General features: G+C 46.9%; 1 long non-coding RNA gene across 9 annotated transcripts in view; it reads right to left on the bottom strand.

Annotated features, from left to right (window-relative positions):
- LOC149125116 (uncharacterized) overlaps nucleotides 1–6588 on the bottom strand; it is a 44133-nt gene extending 37545 nt beyond the window's left edge. For 4 of the 9 annotated variants that reach the window (XR_016212441.1, XR_016212442.1, XR_016212443.1 and 1 more), the window contains exons 1-2: nucleotides 6307–6587; nucleotides 5922–6052 (exon numbers count right to left, since the gene is read on the bottom strand). This is a non-coding gene — a long non-coding RNA (uncharacterized LOC149125116). Of the gene's footprint in view, nucleotides 1–5921; nucleotides 6053–6306 lie in introns of all 9 variants that reach the window. The other 5 variants (XR_016212446.1, XR_016212448.1, XR_016212449.1 and 2 more) reach the window with 3 other exon arrangements.
- Nucleotides 6589–16838: the final 10250 nt, after the last annotated feature.

Raw genomic sequence — 16838 nt, forward strand, 5'->3', positions numbered from 1 at the left:
ATTTAACAATTAACACTCCTATGTATGCTGTAGTGATTACCCGAGGTGCTTGACATGAGCTGCCTGGGTTATGGAAGCCTTTTGAATCCACAAAATCCTTCAGTATTTATACAGGGCCATAAGCAAAGTGGAAATTCTCTCCTCCTTTCAGAGAAAAGTGCCTCTTTTCTTTGATGACCACTTCTTTCCACTGGGGTCTCAACCACCGAGGTCCTTCATGTAGGACATTTTTTGCCACAGTGTCTTGGCTTTCCATGCCTGAAATGCTCTCATGGGCTTTTTAGCCTGACCAGAATGACAGGCATTTGTTTTTGTTTTTGACATCTAATTTTAGCTCCCACATATAAGGAAGAACATGTGGTATCTTTCTGTGTCTGGCTTATCTCACACACCACGATGTCTTCCAGTTGCATCCATTTTGTTTCAAATGGTAGAATTCCATTTTTTTAATATTTATTTATTTGAAAGGCAGAATTAGAGACACAGAGGCAGAGAGAGAGAGTGAGGCATTTGATCTGCTGGTTCACTTCTCATTCAGCCACAATGGCCTGAGCTGCACCAATCTGAAGCCAGGAATGAGCAGCTTCTTCTGGGTCTCCCACATGGGTGCAAGGGCCCAAGGATTTGGGCCATCTTCTGTGGCTTTACCCACTATGCCGACCCCAAATTCCATTTTTTAATAGCTGAATAATATACTATATATATATACTACATTTTCTTTATTCATCTGATGATGGACACCTTGGTTGGTTCCATATTTTGGCTATTAGAAACAGTGCTACTGTAAATGTGGTAGTGCATGTTTCTCTTTGATACAACATGTTCATGTCATTTGGGTATATACCCAGAAGTGGGATTGTGTGATCATATGGCAAGTCCATTTCTAGCTTTAAAGAAATCTTCATGCTATTTTTCACAGTGGATGCACTAATTTACATTCCCATCAACACCATATAAGAGTTCCCCTTTCTCCACATCCTTGTCAGCATTTGTTACTGTCTTGGATTTTAATCATTCTGACAGGGGTCAGGTGATAGCTGACCGTGGTTTTTATTTCCATTTTCCTGATGGATAGCCACGTTGAGCATTTTTTCACATATTTGTCAGCCACTTGTATTTCTTTTCAGAACTGTCTATTGAGGTCTTTTGCCCATTCTTAACTGGATTGGCTGGTTTTTTGTTGTTTTTAAGTTGCAGACATTCTGGATATTAATCCTTTGTTGGATAGGTAGCATGCAAATATTTTTCCCATTCTATTGGACGTCTCTTCACTCTCCTGGTCATTCACTTTGCTGTGCAGAAGCTTCCGAGCTTGATATAATCCCATTTGTTTAGTTTTGCTTTTGTTGGCTGTGCTTTGGGGGTCTTGTCCAAGAAGCTGTCTCCTACACCAATGTCTTGGAGTGTTTCTCCTACATTTTCTTCCAGCAACTGCACTGTCTCAAGTCTTAAATTTAGGTCTTTGATCCACCTTGAGTTGATTTTTTATATGGTTAGAGTTAACGATCTAATTTCATTTTTGCCAACACCATTTATTGAAGAGATTACCCTTACTCCAATGTATGGTCTGAGCACTTCTGCCAAAAATTAGTTGGCTATATTACATGGATTAATTCCTGGGCTCTTTGTTCTGTTCCATTGATCTACGTGTCAGTTTGTATGGCAATGATGTGTTGTTTATCTGTTGTTTTAATTACCATAGCTTTATATTATGCTTTCAAGTCAGGTATTGTGATGCTTCCAGCTTGACTGTTTTTGTGCTCAGGATAATTTTGGCTATTCTGTCTTTTGTGATTCCATATAAATTTTAGATTTTTTGTTTCTAATTCTGTAAAGAATGTCATTGGTATTTTGATAAGGATTGCATTGAATATATAGACATCTTTAGGTATATAGATATTTTAATGATATTGATTCTTCAGATCCACGAGCAAGGAACATCTTTCTATTTTTCTGTCCTTGATATTTCTTTCATCAATGATAATTTTCTTTGTTAATATCTTCCACTTCTTCAGTTAAATTTATTCCTAAATAGTTTTTAAAAATATTTATTTATTTGAAAGGCAGTGTTAGAAAGAGAGAGAGAGAGAGTCTTCCATCTGCTGGTTCAGCTGTGCCAATCCAAAGCCAGGAGCCAGGAGTTTCTTTTGGGTCTCCCACACAGGTCAGGGGCCCAAGAACTTGGGCCATCTTCTGCTGCTTTTCCAGGCCATAGCAGAGAGCTGGATCAGAAGTAGAGCAGCTGGGTCTTGAACCGGCGCTCATATGGGATGCCAGTATTGTAGGAGGCGGCTTTACCCACTATGCCACAGTGTCGGCCCCAATATTTGGGTTTTTATGGTCATTATGAATGGATTTCTTTTTCAGTGAGTTCATTGTTAGCCAGTTTTAAAAAGCTGCTAGGGGCCGGTGCCGTGGCTTACTTGGTTAATCCTCCACCTGCAGCGTTGGCATCCCATATGGGTGCCAGTTTCGAGTCCCGATTGTTCCTCTTCCAGTCCAGCTCTATGCTGTGGCCTGGGGATGCAGTGGAGGATGGCCCAAGTGCTTGGGCCCCTGTGCCCGCATGGGAGACCAGGAAGAAGCATCTGGCTCCTGGCTTTGGATGGGCGTAGTTCCAGCTGTAGTGTCCATTTGGGGGTGAACCAATGGAAGGAAGATCTTTCTCTCTCTCACTGTCTAACTCTGTCAAATAATAATAATAAAAAAAGCTGAAGCACCATCCACACATTAAAAAAAAAATAAAAAGCTGCTGTTTTTTGTATATCTATTTTGTAACCTGCAACTTTACTGAACTGGTTTATCAGTTCTAATAGCTTTTTGCTGGAGTGTTTAGGGTTTTCTATGTATAACATCATATCATCTGTAAACATGGATATTTTGACTTACTTTTTTTTCAATTTGGATGCCTTTTCTCCTCCCCAACTGTGCTTGCTAAAACTTCAAGTACTATGTTGAATAAGAGAGGCGAAAGCAGATATCCTTATTTCAGATCAAATGGAAATGCTTTCAGGTTTTCCTCATTAAGTACAATATTGGCTGCTGTTTTGTCATATGTAGTCTTTATAATTTTGAGGTATATTCCTTTTATACCTAATTTGTGGAGTATATCATGAAGTGGTGTTGAATCTTTTCGAATGCTTTCTCTGCATTATTGAAATGACCACATATTTCTTGTTCTTCATTCTGTTGATGTGATTTATGAGTTATTAATCTGTAAATGTTGGACCACCCTTGCATCTCTGTGGTATATTCTATTTGATTATGATGTATGATCTTTTTGATGTGGTTTTGGATTCAGATTGCTAGTATTTTTTTGAGAATCTTTGCATCTAGGTTCATTAGGGATATAGGTCTGTAGTTTTCTTCTTGTGTTGTATCTTTGTTCAGTTTGCATATCCAAGGGATACTGGCCTCATAAAAAGAGTTTGGCAGAGTTCCATCGTGTTCAGGATTTTGTAATAGTTTGAGAAGTACAGGAGTTAGTTTCTCTTTAAATGTATTTTTTTTAAATTTATTTGACAGGTAGAGTTATAGACAGTGAGAGAAGACACAGAGAGAAAGGTCTTCCTTCTGTTGGTTCACTCCCCTTACTCCCCTTAGCGATGCTGTGCGGATCCAAAGCCAGGAGCCAGGTGCTTCTTCCTGGTCTCCCACGTGGGTGCAAGGTCCCAAGCACTTGGGCCATCCTCCACTGCCCTCCCGGGCCACAGAAGAGAGCTGGACTGGAAGAGGAGCAATCGGGACTAGAACCCGGTGCCCACATGGGATGCCAGCACCACAGGTGGAGGATTAACCAAGTGAGCCACGGCGCCAGCCCCATTCTTTAAGTGTTCTATAGAATTCAGTAGTAAAGCCATCAGGATGCAGGGGACTGGTCCTGTGCCCCAGAAGTCACCCTGATTCTGGCTTTGATTGTCTCTGGTAGCAGCGGTGCAGATGTCTGCTGGGCAGTTTTTCAGCCATGTCTGGCCTCCGTAGGTGTGGACGACGGAAGGGAGGCAATGTGGCGTCCTTTCTCACCACCCAGCTGTTGCTGAAACCCCAGGAAGCTAACCAGACCGGAGTAAAAGCGAGCAACTATGGAATTCTCTCTCAGCTAAAGTTGCAGGTAGTGGGGCACAGGGTAATTTCTTCCTAACTTGACTTCATAGGATGGTGGCTCCTAGCTGGCTGTTGGCTGCACCATCTGGCGGGCTACAGAAGTACCTTTTTTATCCTTCTTCTTATCCCACAAAGTCTTCATTGTTTTGTCACTTCTCCACTGAAAATTTTTTCACACCTCTGGAAACATCTTTCCTTTGTTCTTTTCATATTCCAGGGCACCTATAATCAGTGTGGCCACATCCTATTCAGCCACCTTCCCAGTGATAATGTTTTACAAGGGAACTGGAACTATCATAATATCAATTGCTCTTCAGAAGGAGAGTTTAGAATACATGTGACCAAGAGCGAATTGTGATCTATTACAGGGTTGGCAAACTGCAACTCATGGGCCAAATCCAGACCAAATGTTTTTGGTAATAGAACATAGACATGCTCCTTCATTTACATATTGTACGTGTCTGTCTCAGGCCGCAATGACTTGAGTACATATAGGAGACTGCATGTTAGAATATGAACTATTAGGCCGGTGCCGCAGCTCACTAGGCTAATCCTCCGCCTTGCGGTCCCAGCACACCGGGTTCTAGCCCCGGTTGGGGCGCCAGATTCTGTCCCAGTTGCCCCTCTTCCAGGCCAGCTCTCTGCTGTGGCCAGGGAGTGCAGTGGAGGATGGCCCAAGTGCTTGGGCCCTGCACCCCATGGGAGACCAGGATAAGCACCTGGCTCCTGCCATCAGATCAGCGCGGTGCGCTGGCTGCAGCGCGCTGGCCGCGGCGGCTATTGGAGGGTGAACCAACGGCAAAGAAAGACCTTTCTCTCTGTCTCTCTCTCTCACTGTCCACTCTGCCTGTCAAAAAAAAAAAAAAAAAAAAAAAAGAAAGAAAGAAAAGAAAACACTGAGGGCCCAGTGCTGTGGCACAGCAGGTTAACACGCTGGCCAGCATTCCAAATGGGCTCTGGTTCGAGACCCAACTTCTCCACTTCCAATCCAGCTCTCTGCTATGGCCTGGGAAAGAAGCAGAAGCTGGCCCAAGTCCGTGGGCCCCTGCACCCACGTGGGAGACCTGGGGGAAGCTCCTGGCTTCAGATCAGCACAGCTCCGGCTGTTGCGGCCAACTGGGGAGTGAACCAGTGGGTGGAAGACCTCTCTCTCTGCCTCTCCTCTGTGTAACTCTGACTTTCAAATAAATAAATAAAATCTTAAAAAAAAAAACAACACTGATACAGGGATGGTTCCTGAAGCAGCGGCTTGGTTGTTTACCCAATAAACTGCAGTCAATGACAAACTGTGTAACACTTACAAGAAGCTCCCAAAAGGGGGCAAAAATGACATTAGTTGTGATTTGTTTGATCACTGAATAAATTTATCTGGATAACTCTTGGGGACATTTTTCCAGGAAGCAAAACAGTTCATTCATTTTAGGTTTTCTTATGAATTTTTAAAAATTTTGGATTGGGGCTGGTGTGGCATAGTGGGTGAAGCCGCCGCCTGCAATACTGGTATCCCAAATGGGCACTAATTCGAGTCTTGGCTGTTCCACTTACAATGCAGCTCCTTGCTAATGACCTGGGGAAAGCAGCAGAAGATAGCCCAAGAGGGAGACCTGGAAAAAGCTCCTGGCTCCTGGCCTTAGCAGGGCCCAGCCCTGGCTGTTGCAGCCATCTGGGGAGTGAACCAGCGAATGGAAGACTTTTTTTTCCCTCTAACTCGTTCAAATAAATAAATAAATCTTAAAAAAAATTTTTTTGGATTAACGTAATATTTGTGCATTTTTGAGGTGTACAATGCAACTTTTCAACACACAGACATAACTTACATGGACCATACCAGGACATCAGTCTCTGCATTTTCTGATCTTTTCTTTCTGTTTGGTGCCTTCGCAGCTCCACTCTTCCGGTTCTGTATGCAGAACACTGGTCATCACCTGCAGCCAGTCACCGCACTGGGCTGAAAAACAAATCACACAAGATTTGAACTTGTTTATCACGCTAATTGGAGGCTCCAGAGTGCACCGGCAGACGGGGTCTGTGAGGTGAGACAGCAGCGCCGAGGTCGCGCCCTGGGCCTCCAGGTCCTGACTGCGGGCTGTGAGGACGGGTCGCCCAGCCGCTAGGAGCCCCCAGCCCCGCAAAATGTTGAGATCCGAGCGGGCGGACAGGGCTCGCAGTCGCCGGAGCACGGCCCGGGGCTCCGCGTCTCACCGCCCGCTCCGACGGCACGGGGAGCCCCGCTCTTCCCACTCCACAGCTTCCGGGCACCTCAGCAGGACGGGGCCGCGTGTGCGGGGCCGTGGGTCTGTGCCGAGCCCGCGGCGGGGCTCTGGGCCGGGCTCGGGCCGACAAGGACGTCCTCAGCGCTGGTTTCCCCGCTGACCCCTGGGAGCGCGAGCGGGAAGGCGGGCGCAGAAGCGGAGCCGCGGCTGCAGCGAAGGCGGTGGGAGGCGGGAGGCGGCCGCGGGCGGCCCAATCCTCTTCGCCGCCGCCGCGACAGCGGCCCCGCCCCCGGCGCGGACCTCTCCGCCGAGGCAGCGACCCCTGCCGGTGGCCACGCGCACCCGGGCCTGGATTTGACCCTGAAAAAATATTTCAGGGCTCCGGGCTCTGGAGCTGTGGATAAAGACGAGGTCAGGACGCCAGCGGCCTCTATCGCATTGCCCCCTGCTAGTGAGCCTGGGAAAGCAGCAGCAGATGGCCCAGGTAAGTGGACCCCTGCTCCCGACTGGGAGACCTGGATGGCGTTCCTGGCTCCCTGCTTCCCCAGGCCCAGCGCCGGCTGTTGTGACCACTTGTGGAGTGACCCACGAATGGAAGACCTGCCTCTCGCGCTCACTGTCCCCCTCTCCCTCTGTGTCTGCCACTCTGCCTTTCAAATGAATCTTGACTTTTTTTTTTTTTTAAAGAACAATATGCAGTATCTTCAAGGCCTGCGTTGCATGCGCTTAGACACATACAAAAGCCTCATGTAGCATACTGTGTGGTATCACCAACAGTTGTTTCTCTCATGCACATTCTCGGACCAAGGCCGTGTAGGTGGAAGGGGGTCGGTGCTGGGGAACGCAGCCCTTCCCGTTACCAGTCAGGAAATGGAGGCTGGGAGGAAGCTCTGGGCGCGGCTGTGCGCCTTTGGAATTGGCTGAATCACTAAAATCAACCCATCTGAGCCCGCAGGCCAGGGCTCCAGGACACTCAGGGGCACTTGCTGGAGGAGGGGGATGGAATGAGGGCAGCTGGGGGAGGGTGGAGAGTTCAGGGTGAAGCTGTCTCAGCTGTGGCTGTAGCGGTGTTGCTTCTATCAGTACAAATAGACCTGCTTCATTAAGCTCACACACACAGTCTTGCATCCCATGCCACACTTTATTCATTCCACCCCCAAGTGTTGCTTGCAATGTTTTGCTATTTTGAACAATTTATAATGAGCATCTCTGGGTAGGTTTCCTTGTGGTCCTATGCAAGAGCTTCTCTAGTTATATTTGCAAGCATATTATGGGAATCCCTGAGTTTTTGTTAACTTCTCATCCTCATCAGACTGTTTTAACCTGTGGCAGTCTGGTGAACACAACCCATATTTTATCTTCATTAGTGTTTTTGCGGATTACTAGAGAGAATGAACATTCTTTGTTTTGTATTGGCTATCTTGCTCCCCTCTTCTGTGTTGTCTGTATGTGCCTTTGCCAATTTTGAACTTTTTCTCTTGGGTTATTGGGCTTTCATTAATGAATTTTAGTATCCAGGTTTTCCGTTTCCTTAAATGTTTGGTAGGACTGTACCTGGTTTGGGTCCCTTTTGTCCATCTGTATTTATAAGCACCTCCGATGTCTGGAAAGGCCCTGCGGGGTGTCCAGATGCTCACCAGGGCTGATGTCAAGGCCTTCGTTCTCTCTACTCCTGCCCCCAAGGAAAAGTGAAGCCAGCACCAGCATAAGATACAGCTACCAAGACAATGGTTTTTTAACTGAAGGAATTGTGAGAAGCAAAGGTTTTCCAGGTCATACCAAATCTTAGTCTTAGAACTCCATAAGTGTGCTTGTTAACGCATATTTTCGTCAAAGCTAATAAATTATTGATGAGTAAATGGATATTGAATCTGAAGCCAATACTAGGTACCTGGAACAAATCACATCTAGTCACTGGATGTTGCCTTCAAAATTCGCTTGTGTATACTGCTGGATTCTGTTTGTTAATAATGATGAAGGATTTTGTACCATGAGGGACATAGTTTCCTTTACTATCTCTGTTGTGTTTTAGTGTCAGGGTTTCTCAGACTTAATGAAAGGCTTGGTGCAATATGGGTACCACTTTGCCTTTAAGTATGTGATCATGTTCACCAGTGAAACTACTGGAGCCTGAGATTTCCTTGTAGTATGGCTTTATTGATGAATAAATAAATAAAATGTATTATTGAATTCTACTGGAATAGAATTTCTAGTGTCATCCCACTTTTGCACAACTGTTTGCTTGTTTTCAAATAGCGTCTCCATTTTATCTAATTGGTTGACTTTATTGGCATAAAGTTGATTAATGTACTTTTGTTTTATTCTTCCATATTACAGAATTGCTGCAAAGAAACAGATGTGTTACTAGGTGAAAAAAACATAAGGCAGGGGCGAGATCATAACTCTTACTATAACATGTGTTCCCTACCTTGGAAGAGCAAACTGATCCTCCACGGTCGTGTGTGTTGGCTAAGGCACTAATCCATCCACGAAAGCAGAGTCCCTGGGCTACCTGCTATGGGGAAATGATGATGAAGGTGACCTCACCTCGGTTTTGTCTCACATAGAAGAATTTCCACGTGAACAGGACAGTGAGCATAGCAAGACTTGGCTAAGTCAGCAGGCTCCTGCGGCAGCTGTCCGGAGGGGGCTCCAAGGGAGAAAAACCTGAGAAGCTTGTAGAAGCGGGGTCTTTTAAGCACTATTCTGGGGAGCAGAATAACAGCTAATAGTCAATCAGTGGGCGGGGACAAAGCCCATCACAGGGCCGGAATTGTAATCCTGACTAGCCTGCTCATTTCCCTGCTCCACGACAAGAGAGATCTGGCTGGAGGGCTGTATTCTCTCTGAAGTCCAGCTTTCCCCACTCTCCAGCTTGTGACCAGGCCAGGCAGTGGTGCAGAAAAAAAATCAGGCACTTTAAGTTCTGGGGGCCCAAGGAATCCCCATTTTTTGTAACATATTAAATAAACTTCAGTACAGATTTTTTTTAAAAAAATTATTTATTTGAAAGGCAGGGTTATACAGATAGAGAGAGAGAGAGAGAGAGAGAGACTCTTCCCTGGATGGGTTCACTCCTCCAAATGGCCACAGTGGCATCAAGCCAGGAACCTGGAACTCTAGGTGTCAGGGGCCCAAGCACTTTGGCCATCATCTGCTGCTTTCCCAGGCACGCTAGTGGGGAGCTAGGTCTGAAGTGGAGCAGCCAGGACTTGACTTGGTGCTCATATAGAATGCCGCCATTGCAGGTAATGGCTTAACCTGCTGCGGCACAACGCCAGCTCCTGCGGAAGCTCATCTGCTTGTTCCCTTTGGTTATACTTTGTAGGTATAAAATGCATACTGGATGTGATTCAGGAAACCCAGGGGTGATTCTAAAGGGGAAGTGCTGGAGAATCACGTGAAACATTTTGAGAGTGAAAATAAGTTTAGGTCCACATGGTTTGCACCAGTAATTAGACTCGCTGATGAAAGTATCTCTATGTGATTGAATTGTCATTTGACAGTCATGCATTCTTCTCTGTCCCATCCCCAGACTGAATGATCTATACTCAGTGGTACTCACTGAACATACTGAAGGTTCTGGCATAACTGAATTCTCAAACACCTGTGAATTTCACTTGATCTTGAAAGCAGTTATGTTGCTAGATCACATGGTTCCTATAACTATCCTTTTTTTTTTATGGGAGAGGGAGAGGGAGAGGGAGAGGGAGAGGGAGAGGGAGAGGGAGAGGGAGAGGGAGAGGGAGAGGGAGAGGGAGAGGGAGAGGGAGAGGGAGAGGGAGAGGGAGAGGGAGAGGGAGAGGGAGAGGGAGAGGGAGAGGGAGAGGGAGAGGGAGAGGGAGAGGGAGAGGGAGAGGGAGAGGGAGAGGGAGAGGGAGAGGGAGAGGGAGAGGGAGAGGGAGAGGGAGAGGGAGAGGGAGAGGGAGAGGGAGAGGGAGAGGGAGAGGGAGAGGGAGAGGGAGAGGGAGAGGGAGAGGGAGAGGGAGAGGGAGAGGGAGAGGGAGAGGGAGAGGGAGAGGGAGAGGGAGAGGGAGAGGGAGAGGGAGAGGGAGAGGGAGAGGGAGAGGGAGAGGGAGAGGGAGAGGGAGAGGGAGAGGGAGAGGGAGAGGGAGAGGGAGAGGGAGAGGGAGAGGGAGAGGGAGAGGGAGAGGGAGAGGGAGAGGGAGAGGGAGAGGGAGAGGGAGAGGGAGAGGGAGAGGGAGAGGGAGAGGGAGAGGGAGAGGGAGAGGGAGAGGGAGAGGGAGAGGGAGAGGGAGAGGGAGAGGGAGAGGGAGAGGGAGAGGGAGAGGGAGAGGGAGAGGGAGAGGGAGAGGGAGAGGGAGAGGGAGAGGGAGAGGGAGAGGGAGAGGGAGAGGGAGAGGGAGAGGGAGAGGGAGAGGGAGAGGGAGAGGGAGAGGGAGAGGGAGAGGGAGAGGGAGAGGGAGAGGGAGAGGGAGAGGGAGAGGGAGAGGGAGAGGTCTTCCATCTGCTGGTTCACTCCCCAGATGGCCACAATAGCCAGAGCTGAGCCAATCCAAAGCCAGGAGCCAGGAGCTTCTTCCCGGTCTCCCACTTGGGTGCAGGGGCCCAAGGGCTTGAACCATATTCTACTGATTTCTCAGGCCATAGAAGAGAGCTGGATCAGAAGTGGAACAGCCAGGATTCGAACTGGCATCCATATGGGATGCCAGCACTGTGGGTGGTGGCTTCATTTGCTATACCACAGTGTCAGCCCCATAGATATCCTTATGAACAGAGCTGAACACCTCCTTAAAAGCTATAGATTGGAGCATATTGTCGCTCCCCGTCTTTGTGGAGGAATGACACAGGACCCTGCGCTGTTCTTTTGTCTGCTCGGCCCTCCCCGGGTTTGCTGCTGGTTCTTCCCGGGTTGGCTACCGACCCTTCCACCTCCGTGGAAGGGCAGTTCCCCCTGGCCACATTCCCCACTTCCGCGGGGGAGCGGCACACCGCCGGCCGGCTCTCTCGGGGCTGCACAGGTGTTCCTTCAGATAGATGTTCCTGGTGCATGTTGTCTCTCTCCTCCTTTATAGTCCTCTTCCACCAATCCCAACTCTGCTACCCACACGCCGAGTACGCTGCTCTCCTCCAATCAGGAGCAGGTCCTGCTGTTTATTGGTTGAACTGGAGGCAGCTGTGTAAAAGCTGTTTTCTTCTCTCCCAGCGCCATATTGTGGGAGAGCAGATGCATAGAATAAGTCTTAATTCCAGTAACTTAGTCTAGTCCGAGTTGCTCCCCACACATATAAACTAAACAAAGCTTCTTTGTTTAATCATAATCAATTAATCATAATCTGTTAATGTACATTTAAGGGTGTCATTTGAGCAATTCATAATATCATCTATTGGCATAAAAATTTACTTGACACTAATACATTTCATCAGGAAAACTTTCCTCCCTCATGGTTCTCATTGCAGTTCTATGGGCCTGAGCTGCTGTGTTAACTGAGGACTTGATGCGAATGCACTTACAAACAAAGCCTTCCTGGCACTAATAGCACTTAGCAGCTGTTGTTATCCTTGACAGCTTAGAAGAATGTTGTCAGTGCTACTTTTCCTAGTTACTAGTCAGCTCTGTGCCTCCGGGTGTCCTTGTATGTGATTTAAAATTATACAGGTGACATGAGGGACTTTTTATTCCTTTGTTTTGTACCAGGAAAAAGCTTTAGAATATTTGGCATTTACTGGATACAGGAGAGAGAAAAAACTCATACAATAGCTTGGCTCAAAGTTCAGAATCAAGTTTCCACTGCCATGCAACTATGACAGACACGATTTGATATTGCCAAGTTGAGCTGGGTTAGTTGAGGTTCCAGGTCCTGGGTCTGGGAGTTCTTTCTCTTTTTCTTTATAATTTTCATTTTCAAAAGCTGTAGCATTTCTATTTGCAAGACATTTACATTAAACTCAAAAGATGGAAATAGAATACATATTGCAATGACTGTTTAAAATCTTGTTTCTATAATCACATAGAAATATAAACTTTTCTTACTTTTTAGGCAAGTGATTTGTTAAGCATATTTTGTTAGGCAATTGTTACTGTTGAAGATAATAAAACCCCTGGGCATTGGCCTAGTCTCATTTTTTTAAGATTTTATTTATTTATTTGAGGGGTAGAGTTATAGACAGAAAGAGGGAGAGAGAGAAAAAGGTCTTCCATATGCTGGTTTACTCCTCAGTTGGCCACAACGACCACAGCCGAGATGATGCGAAGCCAGGAGTTTCTTCTGGGTCTCCCATGCAGATGCAGGGGTCCAAGTACTTGGACCATCTTCTACTGCCTTCCAGGCCATGACAGAGAGCTGGATCGGAAGTGGAGCAGCCAGGACTCGAACTAGCGCCCATATGGGATGCCGACACTGCAGGTGGTGGCTCTACCTGCTACATCACAGCGCCAGACCCCCAGTCTCATTTTGATATTGTTGATATTTTTATGATGAGAATTATACTGCAATAATGGATTCTCCTCCTTCTATTGTTTATAACCAGGGTCTACATAGCCAGCTCTAAATTGCCTTTTAGTGCCGTCAAAGCAACTCTTAAGGTTTGAGTTTTTCCTGCTTAGAGGAAGCCATAGACACACCCAAAATGGTGTCTCTCACTGCCCTTCTATCTCTAGTGTTTTCAAAATTTCACATTTAGACTCATTTTGGGGCCACAACCATATGATCATGATTCCTTAAAATGTGATAACATTAATGTGATGGTAATTCATCATAGATGTTTATCTTAAATCAATCTGCCACAAATAATACAAACTTTAATAGACGTGCAGTAAGATGCAGTCACTTGGTTTCCAGTGTGTGATCTATAAGGATCTCTAGGTGGCCAGTATTTTCATGAGGTCACGTCCTCATGCCAGTCTTGGTAGCGTTTGGATTATCTTATGCAACAAGCATTCTTTTCTAAGCGGTTCCACCTAAACAAATGTTGACTCTGTCCTCTAATAAAATTTCTTTAAAATATTCAAAAATTTTCACTTGAAGAGCAGAGAGAGCCATCTTCCATCTGCTGGTTCATTTCCCAGTTGCCTGCTACACCTAAGGCTAAGCCAGGCTGAAGCTAGAGAGACAGGCAGACAAAAGTTCCCATCAGCTGCTTCAGAGGCCTGTAACAGTTGGGGTTTGGCTGAAGCCAGTAGCTGGAACTCATCCAGATGCCCCACATGGGAGGCATCCGACTACTTGAGCCATCACTCTGTGCTCAGCTAGCCATGATGTAATTTAAATTTCATCTTAAAAAAAAAAAAAGGGAGATTTTGTAAAGAATGGCATTCTGAAAGACATTTATGCAGATTTATTAGCCAAGCCACTTTTTTCCCTTTAAACTCTTGATCATCTTGAAGTAACACCTTGACAATAGGGACTCTGTTTTACAGCACCTGAGAGTCCATCTTGAGAAAGCATCTCCCACTGAGAGACTCTGGTCTGAAACTAACTATGGTCTAAAACTCAAGACAATAACAGTCCACTGCATCCCATTTGGCAGAACAGAGAAACTCCCTAGCATGATCACTCAAGCTTAAAACAGGCTGCTTCTGGGTTAATGTTAAGATTATAATTTGTCTATTGCCAAGATTGTACTTGATATTAGTTTCCCATAGGCCTTAGGTCAGCTTCACCCTAGTAACCATCCATTTCCACATCCCCTCCAATCCTGGCAACCATGCATTCCCCCCACCTCTTCCTTGTGGTTTTTGCCTTTATAAACCCTGCTGCTTTGAGCTTCCGGGTCAAGAGTTCTTTAGGGCATGAGCCTGCTCTCCGCTACCAGCAATGAAGTACCATCAAATTTTACCAATGTATGGTGCGCCTCTGTTTGCACTTGCTCAAGCACAACAATCTGCCTGGAGAACACGTCCAACCTAATTCCACCTCCTCTTCTATTCTCTGTGCTGTCATTCAAGGAGAGCAGAGGGTGGGCTGGTACAAGAGAGAAAGGAGGGGCTGGTGCTGTGGTGTAGTGGGTTAAGCTGCTGTCTGCAGTTCTTGTCCTTGGTGCTGGTTCTTTTCCGGGGTGCTTCACTTCTGATCCAGCTCCCCGCTCACGTGCCTGGGACAGTAGCAGAAAATGGCTCAAACACTTGGGCCTTGCACCCATATGGGAGACCTGGTTCCTGGCTTCAGCCTGGCCCAGCCCAGCCATTGCAGCCACTTGGGGAGTGACCAAGTGGATGAAAGATCTCTCTCTGTCTCTCCTTCTCTCTCTCTTTCTCTTTAACTCTGCCTTTTAAATAAATAAGCAAATAAATCTTTAGAGAGAGAGAGAGAGAGAGAGAAACCTGCACAATGGTTAGGAGTAGCATGTGATCTCTGAGAACTGTTAGTGCACAGCAATAGGGAATTCCAGACTTGTATAGACTTATATGGCCTCAGCACCCCCCCCCCACTCCAATGACCTAACAGAGAAATGACCTTTAAAAAGAAACCACCTTCTTTTTGTTGGGGGATGGTGAAGGTGAACTCAGCTCACACTAAAGAATTTTCACACAGACAGGGTTGGTGAGCAAAGCAAGATTTACTGAAAGTGAGAAACATCCTGCTGCAGCAGTTAGAAAGGGGACCCCAACAGAGGAGTTGCCAGTGAAGCCTGCGAGGACTGGCTCTTTCATATACGAGGCCACTCCCTCTGACTGGCCCCTTCCTGAAAATTAGATCCAGATTTAGCCAATCAGAGGGGGAGTAAATAACAACCAAACAGAAAGCAGGAATAGCAACCATTCAAGAGGCCAAAATAACAACCAATCAGGGAACTGAAAGTGTATGCTAATAAGGAATGCTATGTGAACCAGAGGATGGACATTATATGCTAATGAAGCATGCTACGTGGACCAATCAGAGAACTGAAATTGTACTAGTCTGTTCCGCACAGAAGTGTGCAGCGTTTTCAGTCAGGTGTGTTGGCTCCCCTTCCCTCAGGGCTCTTGGAAAGTTGTAGCGTGTGTGTGTGTGTGTGTGTGTGTGTGTTTTAATCAGGGGCCTCATTCTCACTCCAACAGGGACCTGATCTAACTGCCTGTTAGCTCATCTAATTCCTCACACTTTTTTTTTTTTTTTTTTGACAGTGAGAGACAGAGAGAAAGGTCTTCCTTTGCCGTTGGTTCACCCTCCAATGGCCACCGCGGCCGGCGCACTGCGGCCGGCACACCGCGCTGATCCGATGGCAGGAGCCAGGTACTTCTGGTCTCCCATGCGGTGCAGGGCCCAAGCACTTGGGCCATCCTCCACTGCACTCCCTGGCTATAGCAGAGAGCTGGCCTGGAAGAGTGGCACTTGGAAGAGTGCCCACTTGGGCACAGACCAGTTCCTTTGGAAGCTCTTCCCATGGAAAGGGAATTGTGCTGGAAGAAGTCAGGATTGATGCCAAACAACCCAGTTCTGCCATGCACCTGTTCAAGTGGTGATGGCTGCTTGGACTTTAATGAGGAAAGTTATGAAGTTATGGCAGCTGGGTTAGCTCACCTAGGTCACTCTGTGGGTGATGTTCCTGGAGTCAAAATAGCCAGTGTTGGGGCCAGTGCTGTGGCGCAGTAGGTTAATCCTCTGCCTGCAGTGTCAGCATCTCATATGGGCGCCAGTTCTCGTCCCGGCTGCTCCTCTTCCAATCCAGCTCTCTGCAATGGCCTGAGAAAGCAGTAGAAGATGGCCCAAGTCCTAGGGCCCCTGCACTGGTGTGGAAGACCCAGAGGAGGTTCCTTGCTCCTAGCTTCAGATCGGCCCAGCTCCAGCCGTTGTGGCCATTTGGGGAGTGAACCAGTGGATAGAAGACCTTTCTCTCTGTCTCTCTCTTTCTCACTGTAATTCTGCCTGTCAAATAAATAAATTTTTTTTTTTTACAGGCAGAGTGGACAGTGAGAGAGAGAGACAGAGAGAAAGGTCTTCCTTTTCCCGTTGGTTCACCCTCCAATGTCCGCCGTGGCCAGCGTGCTGCAGCCAGCGCACTGCGCTGATCCGAAGGCAGGAGCCAGGTACTTCTCCTGGTCTCCCATGGGGTGCAGGGCCCAAGCACTTGGGCCATCCTCCACTGCACTCCCTGGCCACAGCAGAGAGCTGGCCTGGAAGAGGGGCAACGGGGACAGAATCCGGCGCCCCGACCGGGACTAGAAGCTGGTGTGCCGGCGCCGCAAGGCGGAGGATTAGCCTATTGAGCCGCGGCGCGGGCATAAATAAATTTTTTTTAAAAAATAGCCAGTGTCTCTTTCTCTTTCAGATTTGTACAAAAATCAAGAAGGAATGACCAAGATTGTAAGTTTTGATGTAATATATTTTCATAAAAACATTTATATTTTTATTTATATTTTATATATTTTAAATAAAAATTTATATGAAAGTAAATATTCAGAAAATTAGCAAAAGATGAGGCCAGTGCTATGGTACAGTAGGTTAAGCTGCTGTCTGCAATGTTGGCATCCCATATGGGTGCCAGTTTGAGTCCTGGCTGCTCCACTTCTGATCCAACTCCCTGCTAATAATGTGCCTGGGAAAGCAGCAGAGGATGGCCCAAGTCCTTGGGCCCCTG

The sequence above is a fragment of the Oryctolagus cuniculus genome, chromosome 8 (genome assembly GCF_051225735.1).
Source record: "Oryctolagus cuniculus isolate XC-2025 breed Fujian yellow rabbit chromosome 8, ASM5122573v1, whole genome shotgun sequence".
Taxonomy (NCBI): Eukaryota; Metazoa; Chordata; class Mammalia; order Lagomorpha; family Leporidae; genus Oryctolagus; species Oryctolagus cuniculus.